We start from the raw sequence: 23386 nt of genomic DNA, 5'->3' as shown, positions 1-23386 counted from the left end.
AGCTGAGCTAATGAAATTAAACGATCACAAAGAGACTCGACCCGTCAATATTGTGATTAGAAGGTAGGCACATTCTCCACTATGCCAGGCTAACTACTCAAGTTTCTCCAATATGACACCATACAGACTTTGCTTTCCAACAATAGACATCAACATTTTGAACCTGTCCGAATAAGGAAAGATGGTGATTTTTGACAAGTACGAAGAGACTCGATCCTTCAATCTTGTGCTACAGAATCAAACACAATGTTTCTCAGGCCTCGAAGTCTGAAGATTATTAAAGTTGCATAACAATGTCCTAGCTTTTCAAAGAAACAAGAACAACGCCTTCTTTCGGGAAATTTTAAACATTTCCAAATGATCTGAGCTGTTCAATTTAAACGACCACGAAGGGACTCCAACCCTCAAACTTCTGATTCGAAGTCAGACGCCTTATCCATTAGGCCACGCAGTCTACATCATATAGAACTACATGACATCATACAGATTTTGCTTTGCAACAATAGACATCAAAATTGTGAACCTGTCCGAATGAGGAAAGCTAGTGATATTTAACAATTACGAAGACACTCAATCACTCCATCTTGCGATGCAGAATCAGACTGAATATTTCTCAGGCCTTGCAGTCTTTGATTATTAAAGTTGAATAACAATGTCCGAGCTTTTCAATGCAACAAGAACAAAGCCTTATTTCGAGAAACTAAGAACATTTCCAAAATAGCTGAGCTAATGAAATTAAACGATCACAAAGAGACTCGACCCATCAATATTGTGATTAGAAGGTAGGCACTTTATCCACTATGCCAGTCTATCTAGTCAAGTTGCTCCAATATGACAACATACAGACTTTGCTTTCCAACAATAGACATCAACATTTTGAAACTGTCCGAATGAGGAAAGATGGTGATTTTTGACAAGTACGAAGAGGCTCGATCGTTCAATCTTGTGCTACAGAATCAAACACAATGTTTCTCAGGCCACGAAGTCTTAAGATTATTAAAGTTGCATAACAATGTCCTAGCTTTTCAAAGAAACAAGAACAACACCTTATTTTTGGAAATTTTAAACATTTCCAAATGACCTGAGCTATTCAATTTAAACGACCACGAAGGGACTCTAACCCTCAATCTTCTGATTCGAAGTCAAACGCCTTATCCATTAGGCCACGCAGTCTACATCATATAGACCTATATGACAACATACAGATTTTGCTTTGCATCAATAGACATCAAAATTGTGAACCTGTCCGAATGAGGAAAGCTAGTGATATTTAACAAGTATGAAGACACTCTATCACTCCATCTTGCGATGCAGAATCAGACAGAATATTTCTCAGGCCTTGCAGTCTTTGATTATTAAAGTTGAATAACAATGTCCGAGCTTTTCAATGCAACAAGAACAAAGCCTTATTTCGGGAAACTAAGAACATTTCCAAATTAGCTGAGCTAATGAAATTAAACGATCACAAAGAGACTCGACCCGTCAATATTGTGATTAGAAGGTAGGCACATTCTCCACTATGCCAGGCTAACTACTCAAGTTTCTCCAATATGACAACATACAGACTTTGCTTTCCAACAATAGACATCAACATTTTGAACCTGTCCGAATGAGGAAAGATGGTGATTTTTGACAAGTACGAAGAGGCTCGATCGTTCAATCTTGTGCTACAGAATCAAACACAATGTTTCTCAGGCCACGAAGTTTTAAGATTATTAAAGTTGCATAACAATGTCCTAGCTTTTCAAAGAAAGAAGAACAACACCTTATTTCGGGAAATTTTTAACATTTCCAAATGATCTGAGCTGTTCAATTTAAACGACCACGAAGGGACTCGATCCCTCAATCTTCTGATTCGAAGTCAGACGCCTTATCCATTAGGCCACGCAGTCTACATCACATAGACCTATATGACATCATACAGATTTTGTTTTGCAACAATAGACATCAAAACTGTGAACCTGTCCGAATGAGGAAAGCTAGTGATATTTAACAAGTACGAAGACACTCTATCACTCCATCTTGCGATGCAGAATCAGACAGAATATTTCTCAGGCCTTGCAGTCTTTGATTATTAAAGTTGAATAACAATGTCCGAGCTTTTCAATGCAACAAGAAAAAAGCCTTATTTCGAGAAACTAAGAACATTTCCAAATTAGCTGAGCTAATGAAATTAAACGATCACAAAGAGCCTCGACCCGTCAATATTGTGATTAGAAGGTAGGCACTTTCTCCACTATGCCAGGCTAACTACTCAAGTTTCTCCAATATGACAACATACAGACTTTGCTTTCCAACAATAGACATCAACATTTTGAACCTGTCCGAATGAGGAAAGATGGTGATTTTTGACAAGTAAGAAGAGACTCGATCCTTCAATTTTGTGCTACAGAATCAAACACAATGTTTCTCAGGCCTCGAAGTCTTAAGATTATTAAAGTTGCATAACAATGTCCTAGCTTTTCAAAGAAACAAGAACAACACCTTATTTCAGCAAATTTTAAACATTTTCAAATGACCTGAGCTATTCAATTTAAACGACCACGAAGGGACTCTAACCCTCAATCTTCTGATTCGAAGTCAGACGCCTTATCCATTAGGCCACGCAGTCTACATCATATAGACCTATATGACATCATACAGATTTTGTTTTGCAACAATAGACATCAAAATTGTGAACCTGTCCGAATGAGGAAAGCTAGTGATATTTAACAAGTAGGAAGACACTCTATCACTCCATCTTGTGATGCAGAATCAGACAGAATATTTCTCAGGCCTTGCAGTCTTTGATTATTAAAGTTGAATAACAATGTCCGAGCTTTTCAATGCAACAAGAACAAAGCCTTATTTCGGGAAACTAAGAACATTTCCAAATTAGCTGAGCTAATGAAATTAAACGATCACAAAGAGCCTCGACCCGTCAATATTGTGATTAGAAGGTAGGCACATTCTCCACTATGCCAGGCTAACTACTCAAGTTTCTCCAATATGACAACATACAGACTTTGCTTTCCAACAATAGACATCAACATTTTGAACCTGTCCGAATGAGGAAAGATGGTGATTTTTGACAAGTACGAAGAGGCTCGATCGTTCAATCTTGTGCTACAGAATCAAACACAATGTTTCTCAGGCCACGAAGTCTTAAGATTATTAAAGTTGCATAACAATGTCCTAGCTTTTCAAAGAAAGAAGAACAACACCTTATTTCGGGAAATTTTTAACATTTCCAAATGATCTGAGCTGTTCAATTTAAACGACCACGAAGGGACTCGATCCCTCAATCTTCTGATTCGAAGTCAGACGCCTTATCCATTAGGCCACGCAGTCTACATCACATAGACCTATATGACATCATACAGATTTTGTTTTGCAACAATAGACATCAAAACTGTGAACCTGTCCGAATGAGGAAAGCTAGTGATATTTAACAAGTACGAAGACACTCTATCACTCCATCTTGTGATGCAGAATCAGACAGAATATTTCTCAGGCCTTGCAGTCTTTGATTATTAAAGTTGAATAACAATGTCCGAGCTTTTCAATGCAACAAGAACAAAGCCATATTTCGGGAAACTAAGAACATTTCCAAATTAGCTGAGCTAATGAAATTAAACGATCACAAAGAGCCTCGACCCGTCAATATTGTGATTAGAAGGTAGGCACATTCTCCACTATGCCAGGCTAACTACTCAAGTTTCTCCAATATGACAACATACAGACTTTGCTTTCCAACAATAGACATCAACATTTTGAACCTGTCCGAATGAGGAAAGATGGTGATTTTTGACAAGTACGAAGAGGCTCGATCGTTCAATCTTGTGCTACAGAATCAAACACAATGTTTCTCAGGCCACGAAGTCTTAAGATTATTAAAGTTGCATAACAATGTCCTAGCTTTTCAAAGAAACAAGAACAACACCTTATTTTGGGAAATTTTAAACATTTCCAAATGACCTGAGCTATTCAATTTAAACGACCACGAAGGGACTCTAACCCTCAATCTTCTGATTCGAAGTCAGACGCCTTATCCATTAGGCCACGCAGTCTACATCATATAGACCTATATGACATCATACAGATTTTGTTTTGCAACAATAGACATCAAAATTGTGAACCTGTCCGAATGAGGAAAGCTAGTGATATTTAACAAGTAGGAAGACACTCTATCACTCCATCTTGTGATGCAGAATCAGACAGAATATTTCTCAGGCCTTGCAGTCTTTGATTATTAAAGTTGAATAACAATGTCCGAGCTTTTCAATGCAACAAGAACAAAGCCATATTTCGGGAAACTAAGAACATTTCCAAATTAGCTGAGCTAATGAAATTAAACGATCACAAAGAGCCTCGACCCGTCAATATTGTGATTAGAAGGTAGGCACATTCTCCACTATGCCAGGCTAACTACTCAAGTTTCTCCAATATGACAACATACAGACTTTGCTTTCCAACAATAGACATCAACATTTTGAACCTGTCCGAATGAGGAAAGATGGTGATTTTTGACAAGTACGAAGAGGCTCGATCGTTCAATCTTGTGCTACAGAATCAAACACAATGTTTCTCAGGCCACGAAGTCTTAAGATTATTAAAGTTGCATAACAATGTCCTAGCTTTTCAAAGAAACAAGAACAACACCTTATTTTGGGAAATTTTAAACATTTCCAAATGACCTGAGCTATTCAATTTAAACGACCACGAAGGGACTCGAACCCTCAATCTTCTGATTCGAAGTCAGACGCCTTATCCATTAGGCCACGCAGTCTACATCATATAGACCTATATGACATCATACAGATTTTGCTTTGCAACAATAGACATCAAAATTGTGAACCTGTCCGAATGAGGAAAGCTAGTGATATTTAACAAGTACGAAGACACTCTATCACTCCATCTTGTGATGCAGAATCAGACAGAATATTTCTCAGGCCTTGCAGTCTTTGATTATTAAAGTTGAATAACAATGTCCGAGCTTTTCAATGCAACAAGAACAAAGCCATATTTCGGGAAACTAAGAACATTTCCAAATTAGCTGAGCTAATGAAATTAAACGATCACAAAGAGCCTCGACCCGTCAATATTGTGATTAGAAGGTAGGCACATTCTCCACTATGCCAGGCTAACTACTCAAGTTTCTCCAATATGACAACATACAGACTTTGCTTTCCAACAATAGACATCAACATTTTGAACCTGTCCGAATGAGGAAAGATGGTGATTTTTGACAAGTACGAAGAGGCTCGATCGTTCAATCTTGTGCTACAGAATCAAACACAATGTTTCTCAGGCCACGAAGTCTTAAGATTATTAAAGTTGCATAACAATGTCCTAGCTTTTCAAAGAAACAAGAACAACACCTTATTTCGGGAAATTTTAAACATTTCCAAATGACCTGAGCTATTCAATTTAAACGACCACGAAGGGACTCGAACCCTCAATCTTCTGATTCGAAGTCAGACGCCTTATCCATTAGGCCACGCAGTCTACATCATATAGACCTATATGACATCATACAGATTTTGCTTTGCAACAATAGACATCAAAATTGTGAACCTGTCCGAATGAGGAAAGCTAGTGATATTTAACAAGTAGGAAGACACTCTATCACTCCATCTTGCGATGCAGAATCAGACAGAATATTTCTCAGGCCTTGCAGTCTTTGATTATTAAAGTTGAATAACAATGTCCGAGCTTTTCAATGCAACAAGAACAAAGCCATATTTCGGGAAACTAAGAACATTTCCAAATTAGCTGAGCTAATGAAATTAAACGATCACAAAGAGCCTCGACCCGTCAATATTGTGATTAGAAGGTAGGCACATTCTCCACTATGCCAGGCTAACTACTCAAGTTTCTCCAATATGACAACATACAGACTTTGCTTTCCAACAATAGACATCAACATTTTGAACCTGTCCGAATGAGGAAAGATGGTGATTTTTGACAAGTACGAAGAGGCTCGATCGTTCAATCTTGTGCTACAGAATCAAACACAATGTTTCTCAGGCCACGAAGTCTTAAGATTATTAAAGTTGCATAACAATGTCCTAGCTTTTCAAAGAAAGAAGAACAACACCTTATTTCGGGAAATTTTTAACATTTCCAAATGACCTGAGCTGTTCAATTTAAACGACCACGAAGGGACTCGAACCCTCAATCTTCTGATTCGAAGTCAGACGCCTTATCCATTAGGCCACGCAGTCTACATCATATAGACCTATATGACATCATACAGATTTTGCTTTGCAACAATAGACATCAAAATTGTGAACCTGTCCGAATGAGGAAAGCTAGTGATATTTAACAAGTAGGAAGACACTCTATCACTCCATCTTGCGATGCAGAATCAGACAGAATATTTCTCAGGCCTTGCAGTCTTTGATTATTAAAGTTGAATAACAATGTCCGAGCTTTTCAATGCAACAAGAACAAAGCCTTATTTCGGGAAACTAAGAACATTTCCAAATTAGCTGAGCTAATGAAATTAAACGATCACAAAGAGCCTCGACCCGTCAATATTGTGATTAGAAGGTAGGCACATTCTCCACTATGCCAGGCTAACTACTCAAGTTTCTCCAATATGACAACATACAGACTTTGCTTTCCAACAATAGACATCAACATTTTGAACCTGTCCGAATGAGGAAAGATGGTGATTTTTGACAAGTACGAAGAGGCTCGATCGTTCAATCTTGTGCTACAGAATCAAACACAATGTTTCTCAGGCCACGAAGTCTTAAGATTATTAAAGTTGCATAACAATGTCCTAGCTTTTCAAAGAAAGAAGAACAACACCTTATTTCGGGAAATTTTAAACATTTCCAAATGATCTGAGCTGTTCAATTTAAACGACCACGAAGGGACTCGATCCCTCAATCTTCTGATTCGAAGTCAGACGCCTTATCCATTAGGCCACGCAGTCTACATCATATAGACCTATATGACATCATACAGATTTTGCTTTGCAACAATAGACATCAAAACTGTGAACCTGTCCGAATGAGGAAAGCTAGTGATATTTAACAAGTAGGAAGACACTCTATCACTCCATCTTGCGATGCAGAATCAGACAGAATATTTCTCAGGCCTTGCAGTCTTTGATTATTAAAGTTGAATAACAATGTCCGAGCTTTTCAATGCAACAAGAACAAAGCCTTATTTCGGGAAACTAAGAACATTTCCAAATTAGCTGAGCTAATGAAATTAAACGATCACAAAGAGACTCGACCCGTCAATATTGTGATTAGAAGGTAGGCACATTCTCCACTATGCCAGGCTAACTACTCAAGTTTCTCCAATATGACAACATACAGACTTTGCTTTCCAACAATAGACATCAACATTTTGAACCTGTCCGAATGAGGAAAGATGGTGATTTTTGACAAGTACGAAGAGACTCGATCCTTCAATCTTGTGCTACAGAATCAAACACAATGTTTCTCAGGCCTCGAAGTCCTAAGATTATTAAAGTTGCATAACAATGTCCTAGCTTTTCAAAGAAACAAGAACAACACCTTATTTCGGGAAATTTTAAACATTTCCAAATGACCTGAGCTATTCAATTTAAACGACCACGAAGGGACTCGAACCCTCAATCTTCTGATTCGAAGTCAGACGCCTTATCCATTAGGCCACGCAGTCTACATCATATAGACCTATATGACATCATACAGATTTTGCTTTGCAACAATAGACATCAAAATTGTGAACCTGTCCGAATGAGGAAAGCTAGTGATATTTAACAAGTAGGAAGACACTCTATCACTCCATCTTGCGATGCAGAATCAGACAGAATATTTCTCAGGCCTTGCCGTCTTTGATTATTAAAGTTGAATAACAATGTCCAAGCTTTTCAATGCAACAAGAAAAAAAGCCTTATTTCGAGAAACTAAGAACATTTCCAAATTAGCTGAGCTAATGAAATTAAACGATCACAAAGAGACTTGACCCGTCAATATTGTGATTAGAAGGTAGGCACTTTATCCACTATGCCAGGCTAAATACTCAAGTTGCTCCAATATTACAACATACAGACTTTGCTTTCCAACAATAGACATCAACATTTTGAACCTGTCCGAATGAGGAAAGATGGTGATTTTTGACAAGTACGAAGAGACTCGATCCTTCAATCTTGTGCTACAGAATCAAACACAATGTTTCTCAGGCCTCGAAGTCCTAAGATTATTAAAGTTAAATAACAATGTCCTAGCTTTTCAAAGAAACAAGAACAACACCTTATTTCAGGAAATTTTAAACATTTCCAAATGACCTGAGCTATTCAATTTAAACAACCACGAAGGGACTCGAACCCTCAATCTTCTGATTCGAAGTCAGACGCCTTATCCATTAGGCCACGTAGTCTACATCATATAGACCTATATGACATCATACAGATTTTGCTTTGCAACAATAGACATCAAAATTGTGAACCTGTCCGAATGAGGAAAGATGGTGATTTTTGACAAGTAGGAAGAGGCTCGATCGTTCAATCTTGTGCTACAGAATCAAACACAATGTTTCTCAGGCCACGAAGTCTTAAGATTATTAAAGTTGCATAACAATGTCCTAGCTTTTCAAAGAAACAAGAACAACACCTTATTTCGGGAAATTTTAAACATTTCCAAATGACCTGAGCTATTCAATTTAAACAACCACGAAGGTACTCGAACCCTCAATCTTCTGATTCAAAGTCAGACGCCTTATCCATTAGGCCACGCAGTCTACATCATATTGACCTATATGACATCATACAGATTTTGCTTTGCAACAATAGACATCAAAATTGTGAACCTGTCCGAATGAGGAAAGCTAGTGATATTTAACAAGTAGGAAGACACTCTATCACTCCATCTTGCGATGCAGAATCAGACAGAATATTTCTCAGGCCTTGCAGTCTTTGATTATTAATGTTGAATAACAATGTCCGAGCTTTTCAATGCAACAAGAAAAAAGCCTTATTTCGAGAAACTAAGAACATTTCCAAATTAGCTGAGCTAATGAAATGAAACGATCACAAAGAGACTCGACCCGTCAATATTGTGATTAGAAGGTAGGCACTTTATCCACTATGCCAGGCTAAATACTCAAGTTGCTCCAATATTACAACATACAGACTTTGCTTTCCAACAATAGATATCAACATTTTGAACCTGTCCGAATGATGAAAGATGGTGATTTTTGACAAGTACGAAGAGACTCGATCCTTCAATCTTGTGCTACAGAATCAAACACAATGTTTCTCAGGCCTCGAAGTCCTAAGATTATTAAAGTTGCATAACAATGTCCTAGCTTTTCAAAGAAACAAGAACAACACCTTATTTCGGGAAATTTTAAACATTTCCAAATGACCTGAGCTATTCAATTTAAACGACCACGAAGGGACTCGAACCCTCAATCTTCTGATTCGAAGTCAGACGCCTTATCCATTAGGCCACTCAGTCTATATCATATAGACCTATATGACATCATACAGATTTTGCTTTGCAACAATAGACATCAAAATTGTGAACCTGTCCGAATGAGGAAAGCTAGTGATATTTAACAAGTAGGAAGACACTCTATCACTCCATCTTGCGATGCAGAATCAGACAGAATATTTCTCAGGCCTTGCAGTCTTTGATTATTAAAGTTGAATAACAATGTCCGAGCTTTTCAATGCAACAAGAAAAAAGCCTTATTTCGAGAAACTAAGAACATTTCCAAATTAGCTGAGCTAATGAAATTAAACGATCACAAAGAGACTCGACCCGTCAATATTGTGATTAGAAGGTAGGCACTTTATCCACTATGCCAGGCTAAATACTCAAGTTGCTCCAATATTACAACATACAGACTTTGCTTTCCAACAATAGACATCAACATTTTGAACCTGTCCGAATGAGGAAAGATGGTGATTTTTGACAAGTACGAAGAGACTCGATCCTTCAATCTTGTGCTACAGAATCAAACACAATGTTTCTCAGGCCTCGAAGTCCTAAGATTATTAAAGTTAAATAACAATGTCCTAGCTTTTCAAAGAAACAAGAACAACACCTTATTTCAGGAAATTTTAAACATTTCCAAATGACCTGAGCTATTCAATTTAAACAACCACGAAGGGACTCGAACCCTCAATCTTCTGATTCGAAGTCAGACGCCTTATCCATTAGGCCACGTAGTCTACATCATATAGACCTATATGACATCATACAGATTTTGCTTTGCAACAATAGACATCAAAATTGTGAACCTGTCCGAATGAGGAAAGATGGTGATTTTTGACAAGTAGGAAGAGGCTCGATCGTTCAATCTTGTGCTACAGAATCAAACACAATGTTTCTCAGGCCACGAAGTCTTAAGATTATTAAAGTTGCATAACAATGTCCTAGCTTTTCAAAGAAACAAGAACAACACCTTATTTCGGGAAATTTTAAACATTTCCAAATGACCTGAGCTATTCAATTTAAACAACCACGAAGGTACTCGAACCCTCAATCTTCTGATTCAAAGTCAGACGCCTTATCCATTAGGCCACGCAGTCTACATCATATTGACCTATATGACATCATACAGATTTTGCTTTGCAACAATAGACATCAAAATTGTGAACCTGTCCGAATGAGGAAAGCTAGTGATATTTAACAAGTAGGAAGACACTCTATCACTCCATCTTGCGATGCAGAATCAGACAGAATATTTCTCAGGCCTTGCAGTCTTTGATTATTAATGTTGAATAACAATGTCCGAGCTTTTCAATGCAACAAGAAAAAAGCCTTATTTCGAGAAACTAAGAACATTTCCAAATTAGCTGAGCTAATGAAATGAAACGATCACAAAGAGACTCGACCCGTCAATATTGTGATTAGAAGGTAGGCACTTTATCCACTATGCCAGGCTAAATACTCAAGTTGCTCCAATATTACAACATACAGACTTTGCTTTCCAACAATAGATATCAACATTTTGAACCTGTCCGAATGATGAAAGATGGTGATTTTTGACAAGTACGAAGAGACTCGATCCTTCAATCTTGTGCTACAGAATCAAACACAATGTTTCTCAGGCCTCGAAGTCCTAAGATTATTAAAGTTGCATAACAATGTCCTAGCTTTTCAAAGAAACAAGAACAACACCTTATTTCGGGAAATTTTAAACATTTCCAAATGACCTGAGCTATTCAATTTAAACGACCACGAAGGGACTCGAACCCTCAATCTTCTGATTCGAAGTCAGACGCCTTATCCATTAGGCCACTCAGTCTATATCATATAGACCTATATGACATCATACAGATTTTGCTTTGCAACAATAGACATCAAAATTGTGAACCTGTCCGAATGAGGAAAGCTAGTGATATTTAACAAGTAGGAAGACACTCTATCACTCCATCTTGCGATGCAGAATCAGACAGAATATTTCTCAGGCCTTGCAGTCTTTGATTATTAAAGTTGAATAACAATGTCCGAGCTTTTCAATGCAACAAGAACAAAGCCTTATTTCGGAGAAACTAAGAACATTTCCTAATTAGCTGAGCTAATGAAATTAAACGATCACAAAGAGCCTCGACTCGTCAATATTGTGATTAGAAGGTAGGCACTTTATCCACTATGCCAGGCTAAATACTCAAGTTGCTCCAATATTACAACATACAGACTTTGCTTTCCAACAATAGACATCAACATTTTGAACCTGTCCGAATGAGGAAAGATGGTGATTTTTGACAAGTACGAAGAGACTCGATCCTTCAATCTTGTGCTACAGAATCAAACACAATGTTTCTCAGGCCTCGAAGTCCTAAGATTATTAAAGTTGCATAACAATGTCCTAGCTTTTCAAAGAAACAAGAACAAATCCTTATTTCGGGAAATTTTAAACATTTCCAAATGACCTGAGCTATTCAATTTAAACGACCACGAAAGGACTCGAACCCTCAATTTTCTGATTCGAAGTCAGACGCCTTATCCATTAGGCCACGCAGTCTACATCATATAGACCTATATGACATCATACAGATTTTGCTTTGCAACAATAGACATCAAAATTGTGAACCTGTCCGAATGAGGAAAGCTAGTGATATTTAACAAGTAGGAAGACACTCTATCACTCCATCTTGCGATGCAGAATCAGACAGAATATTTCTCAGGCCTTGCCGTCTTTGATTATTAAAGTTGAATAACAATGTCCGAGCTTTTCAATGCAACAAGAAAAAAAGCCTTATTTCGAGAAACTAAGAACATTTCCAAATTAGCTGAGCTAATGAAATTAAACGATCACAAAGAGACTCGACCCGTCAATATTGTGATTAGACGGTAGGCACTTTATCCACTATGCCAGGCTAAATACTCAAGTTGCTCCAATATTACAACATACAGACTTTGCTTTCCAACAATAGACATCAACATTTTGAACCTGTCCGAATGAGGAAAGATGGTGATTTTTGACAAGTACGAAGAGACTCGATCCTTCAATCTTGTGCTACAGAATCAAACACAATGTTTCTCAGGCCTCGAAGTCCTAAGATTATTAAAGTTGCATAAAAATGTCCTAGCTTTTCAAAGAAACAAGAACAACACCTTATTTCAGGAAATTTTAAACATTTCCAAATGACCTGAGCTATTCAATTTAAACAACCACGAAGGGACTCGAACCCTCAATATTCTGATTCGAAGTCAGACGCCTTATCCATTAGGCCACGTAGTCTACATCATATAGACCTATATGACATCATACAGATTTTGCTTTGCAACAATAGACATCAAAATTGTGAACCTGTCCGAATGAGGAAAGATGGTGATTTTTGACAAGTACGAAGAGGCTCGATCGTTCAATCTTGTGCTACAGAATCAAACACAATGTTTCTCAGGCCACGAAGTCTTAAGATTATTAAAGTTGCATAACAATGTCCTAGCTTTTCAAAGAAACAAGAACAACACCTTATTTCGGGAAATTTTAAACATTTCCAAATGACCTGAGCTATTCAATTTAAACGACCACGAAGGAACTCGAACCCTCAATCTGCTGATTCGAAGTCAGACGCCTTATCCATTAGGCCACGCAGTCTACATCATATAGACCTATATGACATCATACAGATTTTGCATTGCAACAATAGACATCAAAATTGTGAACCTGTCCGAATGAGGAAAGCTAGTGATATTTAACAAGTAGGAAGACACTCTATCACTCCATCTTGCGATGCAGAATCAGACAGAATATTTCTCAGGCCTTGCAGTCTTTGATTATTAAAGTTGAATAACAATGTCCGAGCTTTTCAATGCAACAAGAACAAAGCCATATTTCGGGAAACTAAGAACATTTCCAAATTAGCTGAGCTAATGAAATTAAACGATCACAAAGAGCCTCGACTCGTCAATATTGTGATTAGAAGGTAGGCACATTCTCCACTATGCCAGGCTAACTACTCAAGTTTCTCCAATATGACAACATACAGACTTTGCTTTCCAACAATAGACATCAACATTTTGAACCTGTCCGAATGAGGAAAGATGGTGATTTTTGACAAGTACGAAGACGCTCGATCGTTCAATCTTGTGCTACAGAATCAAACACAATGTTTCTCAGGCCTCGAAGTCTTAAGATTATTAAAGTTGCATAACAATGTCCTAGCTTTTCAAAGAAACAAGAACAACACCTTATTTCGGGAAATTTTAAACATTTCCAAATGACCTGAGCTATTCAATTTAAACGACCACGAAGGGACTCGAACCCTCAATCTTCTGATTCGAAGTCAGACGCCTTATCCATTAGGCCACGCAGTCTACATCATATAGACCTATATGACATCATACAGATTTTGCTTTGCAACAATAGACATCAAAATTGTGAACCTGTCCGAATGAGGAAAGCTAGTGATATTTAACAAGTAGGAAGACACTCTATCACTCCATCTTGCGATGCAGAATCAGACAGAATATTTCTCAGGCCTTGCAGTCTTTGATTATTAAAGTTGAATAACAATGTCCGAGCTTTTCAATGCAACAAGAACAAAGCCATATTTCGGGAAACTAAGAACATTTCCAAATTAGCTGAGCTAATGAAATTAAACGATCACAAAGAGCCTCGACCCGTCAATATTGTGATTAGAAGGTAGGCACATTCTCCACTATGCCAGGCTAACTACTCAAGTTTCTCCAATATGACAACATACAGACTTTGCTTTCCAACAATAGACATCAACATTTTGAACCTGTCCGAATGAGGAAAGATGGTGATTTTTGACAAGTACGAAGAGGCTCGATCGTTCAATCTTGTGCTACAGAATCAAACACAATGTTTCTCATGCCACGAAGTCTTAAGATTATTAAAGTTGCATAACAATGTCCTAGCTTTTCAAAGAAAGAAGAACAACACCTTATTTCGGGAAATTTTAAACATTTCCAAATGATCTGAGCTGTTCAATTTATACGACCACGAAGGGACTCGATCCCTCAATCTTCTGATTCGAAGTCAGACGCCTTATCCATTAGGCCACGCAGTCTACATCATATGGACCTATATGACATCATACAGATTTTGCTTTGCAACAATAGACATCAAAACTGTGAACCTGTCCGAATGAGGAAAGCTAGTGATATTTAACAAGTACGAAGACACTCTATCACTCCATCTTGCGATGCAGAATCAGACAGAATATTTCTCAGGCCTTGCAGTCTTTGATTATTAAAGTTGAATAACAATGTCCGAGCTTTTCAATGCAACAAGAACAAAGCCTTATTTCGGGAAACTAAGAACATTTCCAAATTAGCTGAGCTAATGAAATTAAACGATCACAAAGAGACTCGACCCGTCAATATTGTGATTAGAAGGTAGGCACATTCTCCACTATGCCAGGCTAACTACTCAAGTTTCTCCAATATGACAACATACAGACTTTGCTTTCCAACAATAGACATCAACATTTTGAACCTGTCCGAATGAGGAAAGATGGTGATTTTTGACAAGTACGAAGAGGCTCGATCGTTCAATCTTGTGCTACAGAATCAAACACAATGTTTCTCAGGCCACGAAGTCTTAAGATTATTAAAGTTGCATAACAATGTCCTAGCTTTTCAAAGAAACAAGAACAACTCCTTATTTCGGGAAATTTTAAACATTTCCAAATGACCTGAGCTATTCAATTTAAACGACCACGAAGGAACTCAAACCCTCAATCTGCTGATTCGAAGTCAGACGCCTTATCCATTAGGCCACGCAGTCTACATCATACAGACCTATATGACATCATACAGATTTTGCTTTGCAACAATAGACATCAAAATTGTGAACCTGTCCGAATGAGGAAAGCTAGTGGTATTTAACAAGTAGGAAGACACTCTATCACTCCATCTTGCGATGCAGAATCAGACAGAATATTTCTCAGGCCTTGCAGTCTTTGATTATTAAAGTTGAATAACAATGTCCGAGCTTTTCAATGCAACAAGAACAAAGCCATATTTCGGGAAACTAAGAACATTTCCAAATTAGCTGAGCTAATGAAATTAAACGATCACAAAGAGCCTCGACTCGTCAATATTGTGATTAGAAGGTAGGCACATTCTCCACTATGCCAGGCTAACTACTCAAGTTTCTCCAATATGACAACATACAGACTTTGCTTTCCAACAATAGACATCAACATTTTGAACCTGTCCGAATGAGGAAAGATGGTGATTTTTGACAAGTACGAAGAGGCTCGATCGTTCAATCTTGTGCTAGAGAATCAAACACAATGTTTCTCAGGCCTCGAAGTCTTAAGATTATTAAAGTTGCATAACAATGTCCTAGCTTTTCAAAGAAACAAGAACAACACCTTATTTCGGGAAATTTTAAACATTTCCAAATGACCTGAGCTATTCAATTTAAACGACCACGAAGGGACTCAAACCCTCAATCTTCTGATTCGAAGTCAGACGCCTTATCCATTAGGCCACGCAGTCTACATCATATAGACCTATATGACATCATACAGATTTTGCTTTGCAACAATAGACATCAAAATTGTGAACCTGTCCGAATGAGGAAAGCTAGTGATATTTAACAAGTAGGAAGACACTCTATCACTCCATCTTGCGATGCAGAATCAGACAGAATATTTCTCAGGCCTTGCAGTCTTTGATTATTAAAGTTGAATAACAATGTCCGAGCTTTTCAATGCAACAAGAAAAAAGCCTTATTTCGAGAAACTAAGAACATTTCCAAATTAGCTGAGCTAATGAAATTAAACGATCACAAAGAGACTCAACCCGTCAATATTGTGATTAGAAGGTAGGCACTTTATCCACTATGCCAGGCTAAATACTCAAGTTGCTCCAATATTACAACATACAGACTTTGCTTTCCAACAATAGACATCAACATTTTGAACCTGTCCGAATGAGGAAAGATGGTGATTTTTGACAAGTACGAAGAGACTCGATCCTTCAATCTTGTGCTACAGAATCAAACACAATGTTTCTCAGGCCTCGAAGTCCTAAGATTATTAAAGTTGCATAACAATGTCCTAGCTTTTCAAAGAAACAAGAACAACACCTTATTTCGGGAAATTTTAAACATTTCCAAATGACCTGAGCTATTCAATTTAAACGACCACGAAGGGACTCGAACCCTCAATCTTCTGATTCGAAGTCAGACGCCTTATCCATTAGGCCACGCAGTCTACATCATATAGACCTATATGACATCATACAGATTTTGCTTTGCAACAATAGACATCAAAATTGTGAACCTGTCCGAATGAGGAAAGCTAGTGATATTTAACAAGTAGGAAGACACTCTATCACTCCATCTTGCGATGCAGAATCAGACAGAATATTTCTCAGGCCTTGCCGTCTTTGATTATTAAAGTTGAATAACAATGTCCGAGCTTTTCAATGCAACAAGAAAAAAGCCTTATTTCGAGAAACTAAGAACATTTCCAAATTAGCTGAGCTAATGAAATTAAACGATCACAAAGAGACTCGACCCGTCAATATTGTGATTAGAAGGTAGGCACATTCTCCACTATGCCAGGCTAACTACTCAAGTTTCTCCAATATGACAACATACAGACTTTGCTTTCCAACAATAGACATCAACATTTTGAACCTGTCCGAATGAGGAAAGATGGTGATTTTTGACAAGTACGAAGAGGCTCGATCGTTCAATCTTGTGCTACAGAATCAAACACAATGTTTCTCAGGCCACGAAGTCTTAAGATTATTAAAGTTGCATAACAATGTCCTAGCTTTTCAAAGAAACAAGAACAACACCTTATTTCGGGAAATTTTAAACATTTCCAAATGACCTGAGCTATTCAATTTAAACGACCACAAAGGAACTCAAACCCTCAATCTGCTGATTCGAAGTCAGACGCCTTATCCATTAGGCCACGCAGTCTACATCATATAGACCTATATGACATCATACAGATTTTGCTTTGCAACAATAGACATCAAAATTGTGAACCTGTCCGAATGAGGAAAGCTAGTGGTATTTAACAAGTAGGAAGACACTCTATCACTCCATCTTGCGATGCAGAATCAGACAGAATATTTCTCAGGCCTTGCCGTCTTTGATTATTAAAGTTGAATAACAATGTCCGAGCTTTTCAATGCAACAAGAAAAAAGCCTTATTTCCAGAAACTAAGAACATTTCCAAATTAGCTGAGCTAATGAAATTAAACGATCACAAAGAGACTCGACCCGTCAATATTGTGATTAGAAGGTAGGCACATTCTCCACTATGCCAGGCTAACTACTCAAGTTTCTCCAATATGACAACATACAGACTTTGCTTTCCAACAATAGACATCAACATTTTGAACCTGTCCGAATGAGGAAAGATGGTGATTTTTGACAAGTACGAAGAGGCTCGATCGTTCAATCTTGTGCTACAGAATCAAACACAATGTTTCTCAGGCCACGAAGTCTTAAGATTATTAAAGTTGCATAACAATGTCCTAGCTTTTCAAAGAAACAAGAACAACACCTTATTTCGGGAAATTTTTAACATTTCCAAATGACCTGAGCTATTCAATTTAAACGACCACAAAGGAACTCAAACCCTCAATCTGCTGATTCGAAGTCAGACGCCTTATCCATTAGGCCACGCAGTCTACATCATATAGACCTATATGACATCATACAGATTTTGCTTTGCAACAATAGACATCAAAATTGTGAACCTGTCCGAATGAGGAAAGCTAGTGGTATTTAACAAGTAGGAAGACACTCTATCACTCCATCTTGCGATGCAGAATCAGACAGAATATTTCTCAGGCCTTGCAGTCTTTGATTATTAAAGTTGAATAACAATGTCCGAGCTTTTCAATGCAACAAGAACAAAGCCATATTTCGGGAAACTAAGAACATTTCCAAATTAGCTGAGCTAATGAAATTAAACGATCACAAAGAGCCTCGACTCGTCAATATTGTGATTAGAAGGTAGGCACATTCTCCACTATGCCAGGCTAACTACTCAAGTTTCTCCAATATGACAACATACAGACTTTGCTTTCCAACAATAGACATCAACATTTTGAACCTGTCCGAATGAGGAAAGATGGTGATTTTTGACAAGTACGAAGAGGCTCGATCGTTCAATCTTGTGCTACAGAATCAAACACAATGTTTCTCAGGCCACGAAGTCTTAAGATTATTAAAGTTGCATAACAATGTCCTAGCTTTTCAAAGAAACAAGAACAACACCTTATTTCGGGAAATTTTTAACATTTCCAAATGACCTGAGCTATTCAATTTAAACGACCACAAAGGAACTCAAACCCTCAATCTGCTGATTCGAAGTCAGACGCCTTATCCATTAGGCCACGCAGTCTACATCATATAGACCTATATGACATCATACAGATTTTGCTTTGCAACAATAGACATCAAAATTGTGAACCTGTCCGAATGAGGAAAGCTAGTGGTATTTAACAAGTAGGAAGACACTCTATCACTCCATCTTGCGATGCAGAATCAGACAGAATATTTCTCAGGCCTTGCAGTCTTTGATTATTAAAGTTGAATAACAATGTCCGAGCTTTTCAATGCAACAAGAACAAAGCCATATTTCGGGAAACTAAGAACATTTCCAAATTAGCTGAGCTAATGAAATTAAACGATCACAAAGAGCCTCGACTCGTCAATATTGTGATTAGAAGGTAGGCACATTCTCCACTATGCCAGGCTAACTACTCAAGTTTCTCCAATATGACAACATACAGACTTTGCTTTCCAACAATAGACATCAACATTTTGAACCTGTCCGAATGAGGAAAGATGGTGATTTTTGACAAGTACGAAGAGGCTCGATCGTTCAATCTTGTGCTAGAGAATCAAACACAATGTTTCTCAGGCCTCGAAGTCTTAAGATTATTAAAGTTGCATAACAATGTCCTAGCTTTTCAAAGAAACAAGAACAACACCTTATTTCGGGAAATTTTAAACATTTCCAAATGACCTGAGCTATTCAATTTAAACGACCACGAAGGGACTCGAACCCTCAATCTTGTGATTCGAAGTCTGACGCCTTATCCATTAGGCCACGCAGTCTACTTCCTATAGACCTATATGACATCATACAGATTTTGCTTTGCAACAATAGACATCAAAATTGTGAACCTGTCCGAATGAGGAAAGCTAGTGATATTTAACAAGTAGGAAGACACTCTATCACTCCATCTTGCGATGCAGAATCAGACAGAATATTTCTCAGGCCTTGCAGTCTTTGATTATTAAAGTTGAATAACAATGTCCGAGCTTTTCAATGCAACAAGAACAAAGCCATATTTCGGGAAACTAAGAACATTTCCAAATTAGCTGAGCTAATGAAATTAAACGATCACAAAGAGCCTCGACTCGTCAATATTGTGATTAGAAGGTAGGCACATTCTCCACTATGCCAGGCTAACTACTCAAGTTTCTCCAATATGACAACATACAGACTTTGCTTTCCAACAATAGACATCAACATTTTGAACCTGTCCGAATGAGGAAAGATGGTGATTTTTGACAAGTACGAAGAGGCTCGATCGTTCAATCTTGTGCTAGAGAATCAAACACAATGTTTCTCAGGCCTCGAAGTCTTAAGATTATTAAAGTTGCATAACAATGTCCTAGCTTTTCAAAGAAACAAGAACAACACCTTATTTCGGGAAATTTTAAACATTTCCAAATGACCTGAGCTATTCAATTTAAACGACCACGAAGGGACTCGAACCCTCAATCTTGTGATTCGAAGTCTGACGCCTTATCCATTAGGCCACGCAGTCTACTTCCTATAGACCTATACGACATCATACAGATTTTGCTTTGCAACAATAGACATCAAAATTGTGAACCTGTCCGAATGAGGAAAGCTAGTGATATTTAACAAGTAGGAAGACACTCTATCACTCCATCTTGCGATGCAGAATCAGACAGAATATTTCTCAGGCCTTGCAGTCTTTGATTATTAAAGTTGAATAACAATGTCCGAGCTTTTCAATGCAACAAGAAAAAAGCCTTATTTCGAGAAACTAAGAACATTTCCAAATTAGCTGAGCTAATGAAATTAAACGATCACAAAGAGACTCGACCCGTCAAAATTGTGATTAGAAGGTAGGCACTTTATCCACTATGCCAGGCTAAATACTCAACTTGCTCCAATATTACAACATACAGACTTTGCTTTCCAACAATAGACATCAACATTTTGAACCTGTCCGAATGAGGAAAGATGGTGATTTTTGACAAGTACGAAGAGACTCGATCCTTCAATCTTGTGCTACAGAATCAAACACAATGTTTCTCAGGCCTCGAAGTCCTAAGATTATTAAAGTTGCATAACAATGTCCTAGCTTTTCAAAGAAACAAGAACAACACCTTATTTCGGGAAATTTTAAACATTTCCAAATGACCTGAGCTATTCAATTTAAACGACCACGAAGGGACTCGAACCCTCAATCTTGTGATTCGAAGTCTGACGCCTTATCCATTAGGCCACGCAGTCTACTTCCTATAGACCTATATGACATCATACAGATTTTGCTTTGCAACAATAGACATCAAAATTGTGAACCTGTCCGAATGAGGAAAGCTAGTGATATTTAACAAGTAGGAAGACACTCTATCACTCCATCTTGCGATGCAGAATCAGACAGAATATTTCTCAGGCCTTGCAGTCTTTGATTATTAAAGTTGAATAACAATGTCCGAGCTTTTCAATGCAACAAGAAAAAAGCCTTATTTCGAGAAACTAAGAACATTTCCAAATTAGCTGAGCTAATGAAATTAAACGATCACAAAGAGACTCGACCCGTCAAAATTGTGATTAGAAGGTAGGCACTTTATCCACTATGCCAGGCTAAATACTCAACTTGCTCCAATATTACAACATACAGACTTTGCTTTCCAACAATAGACATCAACATTTTGAACCTGTCCGAATGAGGAAAGATGGTGATTTTTGACAAGTACGAAGAGACTCGATCCTTCAATCTTGTGCTACAGAATCAAACACAATGTTTCTCAGGCCTCGAAGTCCTAAGATTATTAAAGTTGCATAACAATGTCCTAGCTTTTCAAAGAAACAAGAACTACACCTTATTTCGGGAAATTTTAAACATTTCCAAATGACCTGAGCTATTCAATTTAAACGACCACGAAGGGACTCGAACCCTCAATCTTCTGATTCGAAGTCAGACGCCTTATCCATTAGGCCACGCAGTCTACATCATATAGACCTATATGACATCATACAGATTTTGCTTTGCAACAATAGACATCAAAATTGTGAACCTGTCCGAATGAGGAAAGCTAGTGATATTTAACAAGTAGGAAGACACTCTATCACTCCATCTTGCGATGCAGAATCAGACAGAATATTTCTCAGGCCTTGCAGTCTTTGATTATTAAAGTTGAATAACAATGTCCGAGCTTTTCAATGCAACAAGAAAAAAGACTTATTTTGAGAAACTAAGAACATTTCCAAATTAGCTGAGCTAATGAAATTAAACGATCACAAAGAGACTCAACCCGTCAATATTGTGATTAGAAGGTAGGCACTTTATCCACTATGCCAGGCTAAATACTCAAGTTGCTCCAATATTACAACATACAGACTTTGCTTTCCAACAATAGAGATCAACATTTTGAACCTGTCCGAATGAGGAAAGATGGTGATTTTTGACAAGTACGAAGAGACTCGATCCTTCAATCTTGTGCTACAGAATCAAACACAATGTTTCTCAGGCCTCGAAGTCCTAAGATTATTAAAGTTGCATAACAATGTCCTAGCTTTTCAAAGAAACAAGAACAACACCTTATTTCGGGAAATTTTAAACATTTCCAAATGACCTGAGCTATTCAATTTAAACGACCACGAAGGGACTCAAACCCTCAATCTTCTGATTCGAAGTCAGACGCCTTATCCATTAGGCCACGCAGTCTACATCATATAGACCTATATGACATCATACAGATTTTGCTTTGCAACAATAGACATCAAAATTGTGAACCTGTCCGAATGAGGAAAGCTAGTGATATTTAACAAGTAGGAAGACACTCTATCACTCCATCTTGCGATGCAGAATCAGACAGAATATTTCTCAGGCCTTGCAGTCTTTGATTATTAAAGTTGAATAACAATGTCCGAGCTTTTCAATGCAACAAGAAAAAAGCCTTATTTCCAGAAACTAAGAACATTTCCAAATTAGCTGAGCTAATGAAATTAAACGATCACAAAGAGACTCAACCCGTCAATATTGTGATTAGAAGGTAGGCACTTTATCCACTATGCCAGGCTAAATACTCAAGTTGCTCCAATATTACAACATACAGACTTTGCTTTCCAACAATAGACATCAACATTTTGAACCTGTCCGAATGAGGAAAGATGGTGATTTTTGACAAGTACGAAGAGGCTCGATCGTTCAATCTTGTGCTACAGAATCAAACACAATGTTTCTCAGGCCACGAAGTCTTAAGATTATTAAAGTTGCATAACAATGTCCTAGCTTTTCAAAGAAACAAGAACAACACCTTATTTCGGGAAATTTTAAACATTTCCAAATGACCTGAGCTATTCAATTTAAACGACCACAAAGGAACTCAAACCCTCAATCTGCTGATTCGAAGTCAGACGCCTTATCCATTAGGCCACGCAGTCTACATCATATAGACCTATATGACATCATACAGATTTTGCTTTGCAACAATAGACATCAAAATTGTGAACCTGTCCGAATGAGGAAAGCTAGTGGTATTTAACAAGTAGGAAGACACTCTATCACTCCATCTTGCGATGCAGAATCAGACAGAATATTTCTCAGGCCTTGCAGTCTTTGATTATTAAAGTTGAATAACAATGTCCGAGCTTTTCAATGCAACAAGAACAAAGCCATATTTCGGGAAACTAAGAACATTTCCAAATTAGCTGAGCTAATGA

The 23386-nt window shown here is 37.7% G+C and overlaps 23 non-coding genes across 23 annotated transcripts; all 23 read right to left on the bottom strand.

The window, feature by feature from the left end:
* Positions 1-381: 381 nt before the first annotated feature.
* On the bottom strand, positions 382-454 carry trnar-ucg (transfer RNA arginine (anticodon UCG)). The gene has a single exon. It is a non-coding gene; the product is annotated as a tRNA-Arg (tRNA).
* Positions 455-1100: 646 nt separating this feature from the next.
* Positions 1101-1173, bottom strand: trnar-ucg (transfer RNA arginine (anticodon UCG)). The gene has a single exon. It is a non-coding gene; the product is annotated as a tRNA-Arg (tRNA).
* Positions 1174-1819: 646 nt separating this feature from the next.
* Positions 1820-1892, bottom strand: trnar-ucg (transfer RNA arginine (anticodon UCG)). The gene has a single exon. It is a non-coding gene; the product is annotated as a tRNA-Arg (tRNA).
* Positions 1893-2538: 646 nt separating this feature from the next.
* On the bottom strand, positions 2539-2611 carry trnar-ucg (transfer RNA arginine (anticodon UCG)). The gene has a single exon. It is a non-coding gene; the product is annotated as a tRNA-Arg (tRNA).
* A 646-nt stretch (positions 2612-3257) lies between these two features.
* Positions 3258-3330, bottom strand: trnar-ucg (transfer RNA arginine (anticodon UCG)). The gene has a single exon. It is a non-coding gene; the product is annotated as a tRNA-Arg (tRNA).
* A 646-nt stretch (positions 3331-3976) lies between these two features.
* trnar-ucg (transfer RNA arginine (anticodon UCG)) lies at positions 3977-4049 on the bottom strand. The gene has a single exon. It is a non-coding gene; the product is annotated as a tRNA-Arg (tRNA).
* Positions 4050-4695: 646 nt separating this feature from the next.
* Positions 4696-4768, bottom strand: trnar-ucg (transfer RNA arginine (anticodon UCG)). Its single transcript has one exon. It is a non-coding gene; the product is annotated as a tRNA-Arg (tRNA).
* A 646-nt stretch (positions 4769-5414) lies between these two features.
* trnar-ucg (transfer RNA arginine (anticodon UCG)) lies at positions 5415-5487 on the bottom strand. Its single transcript has one exon. It is a non-coding gene; the product is annotated as a tRNA-Arg (tRNA).
* Positions 5488-6133: 646 nt separating this feature from the next.
* trnaq-uug (transfer RNA glutamine (anticodon UUG)) lies at positions 6134-6206 on the bottom strand. Its single transcript has one exon. It is a non-coding gene; the product is annotated as a tRNA-Arg (tRNA).
* A 646-nt stretch (positions 6207-6852) lies between these two features.
* Positions 6853-6925, bottom strand: trnar-ucg (transfer RNA arginine (anticodon UCG)). Its single transcript has one exon. It is a non-coding gene; the product is annotated as a tRNA-Arg (tRNA).
* A 646-nt stretch (positions 6926-7571) lies between these two features.
* Positions 7572-7644, bottom strand: trnar-ucg (transfer RNA arginine (anticodon UCG)). Its single transcript has one exon. It is a non-coding gene; the product is annotated as a tRNA-Arg (tRNA).
* Positions 7645-8291: 647 nt separating this feature from the next.
* On the bottom strand, positions 8292-8364 carry trnar-ucg (transfer RNA arginine (anticodon UCG)). Its single transcript has one exon. It is a non-coding gene; the product is annotated as a tRNA-Arg (tRNA).
* A 1006-nt stretch (positions 8365-9370) lies between these two features.
* On the bottom strand, positions 9371-9443 carry trnar-ucg (transfer RNA arginine (anticodon UCG)). Its single transcript has one exon. It is a non-coding gene; the product is annotated as a tRNA-Arg (tRNA).
* Positions 9444-10089: 646 nt separating this feature from the next.
* On the bottom strand, positions 10090-10162 carry trnar-ucg (transfer RNA arginine (anticodon UCG)). The gene has a single exon. It is a non-coding gene; the product is annotated as a tRNA-Arg (tRNA).
* Positions 10163-11168: 1006 nt separating this feature from the next.
* On the bottom strand, positions 11169-11241 carry trnar-ucg (transfer RNA arginine (anticodon UCG)). The gene has a single exon. It is a non-coding gene; the product is annotated as a tRNA-Arg (tRNA).
* Positions 11242-11888: 647 nt separating this feature from the next.
* trnar-ucg (transfer RNA arginine (anticodon UCG)) lies at positions 11889-11961 on the bottom strand. The gene has a single exon. It is a non-coding gene; the product is annotated as a tRNA-Arg (tRNA).
* Positions 11962-12608: 647 nt separating this feature from the next.
* Positions 12609-12681, bottom strand: trnar-ucg (transfer RNA arginine (anticodon UCG)). Its single transcript has one exon. It is a non-coding gene; the product is annotated as a tRNA-Arg (tRNA).
* A 1006-nt stretch (positions 12682-13687) lies between these two features.
* Positions 13688-13760, bottom strand: trnar-ucg (transfer RNA arginine (anticodon UCG)). Its single transcript has one exon. It is a non-coding gene; the product is annotated as a tRNA-Arg (tRNA).
* A 646-nt stretch (positions 13761-14406) lies between these two features.
* trnar-ucg (transfer RNA arginine (anticodon UCG)) lies at positions 14407-14479 on the bottom strand. The gene has a single exon. It is a non-coding gene; the product is annotated as a tRNA-Arg (tRNA).
* A 1365-nt stretch (positions 14480-15844) lies between these two features.
* Positions 15845-15917, bottom strand: trnar-ucg (transfer RNA arginine (anticodon UCG)). Its single transcript has one exon. It is a non-coding gene; the product is annotated as a tRNA-Arg (tRNA).
* A 646-nt stretch (positions 15918-16563) lies between these two features.
* Positions 16564-16636, bottom strand: trnar-ucg (transfer RNA arginine (anticodon UCG)). Its single transcript has one exon. It is a non-coding gene; the product is annotated as a tRNA-Arg (tRNA).
* A 4960-nt stretch (positions 16637-21596) lies between these two features.
* Positions 21597-21669, bottom strand: trnar-ucg (transfer RNA arginine (anticodon UCG)). The gene has a single exon. It is a non-coding gene; the product is annotated as a tRNA-Arg (tRNA).
* Positions 21670-22315: 646 nt separating this feature from the next.
* Positions 22316-22388, bottom strand: trnar-ucg (transfer RNA arginine (anticodon UCG)). The gene has a single exon. It is a non-coding gene; the product is annotated as a tRNA-Arg (tRNA).
* Positions 22389-23386: the final 998 nt, after the last annotated feature.

This window comes from Salmo salar, chromosome 01 (genome assembly GCF_965601325.2).
Source record: "Salmo salar chromosome 01, fSalSal1, whole genome shotgun sequence".
NCBI classification, from domain to species: Eukaryota; Metazoa; Chordata; class Actinopteri; order Salmoniformes; family Salmonidae; genus Salmo; species Salmo salar.
This window is presented reverse-complemented; position numbering and strand designations above follow the sequence as displayed.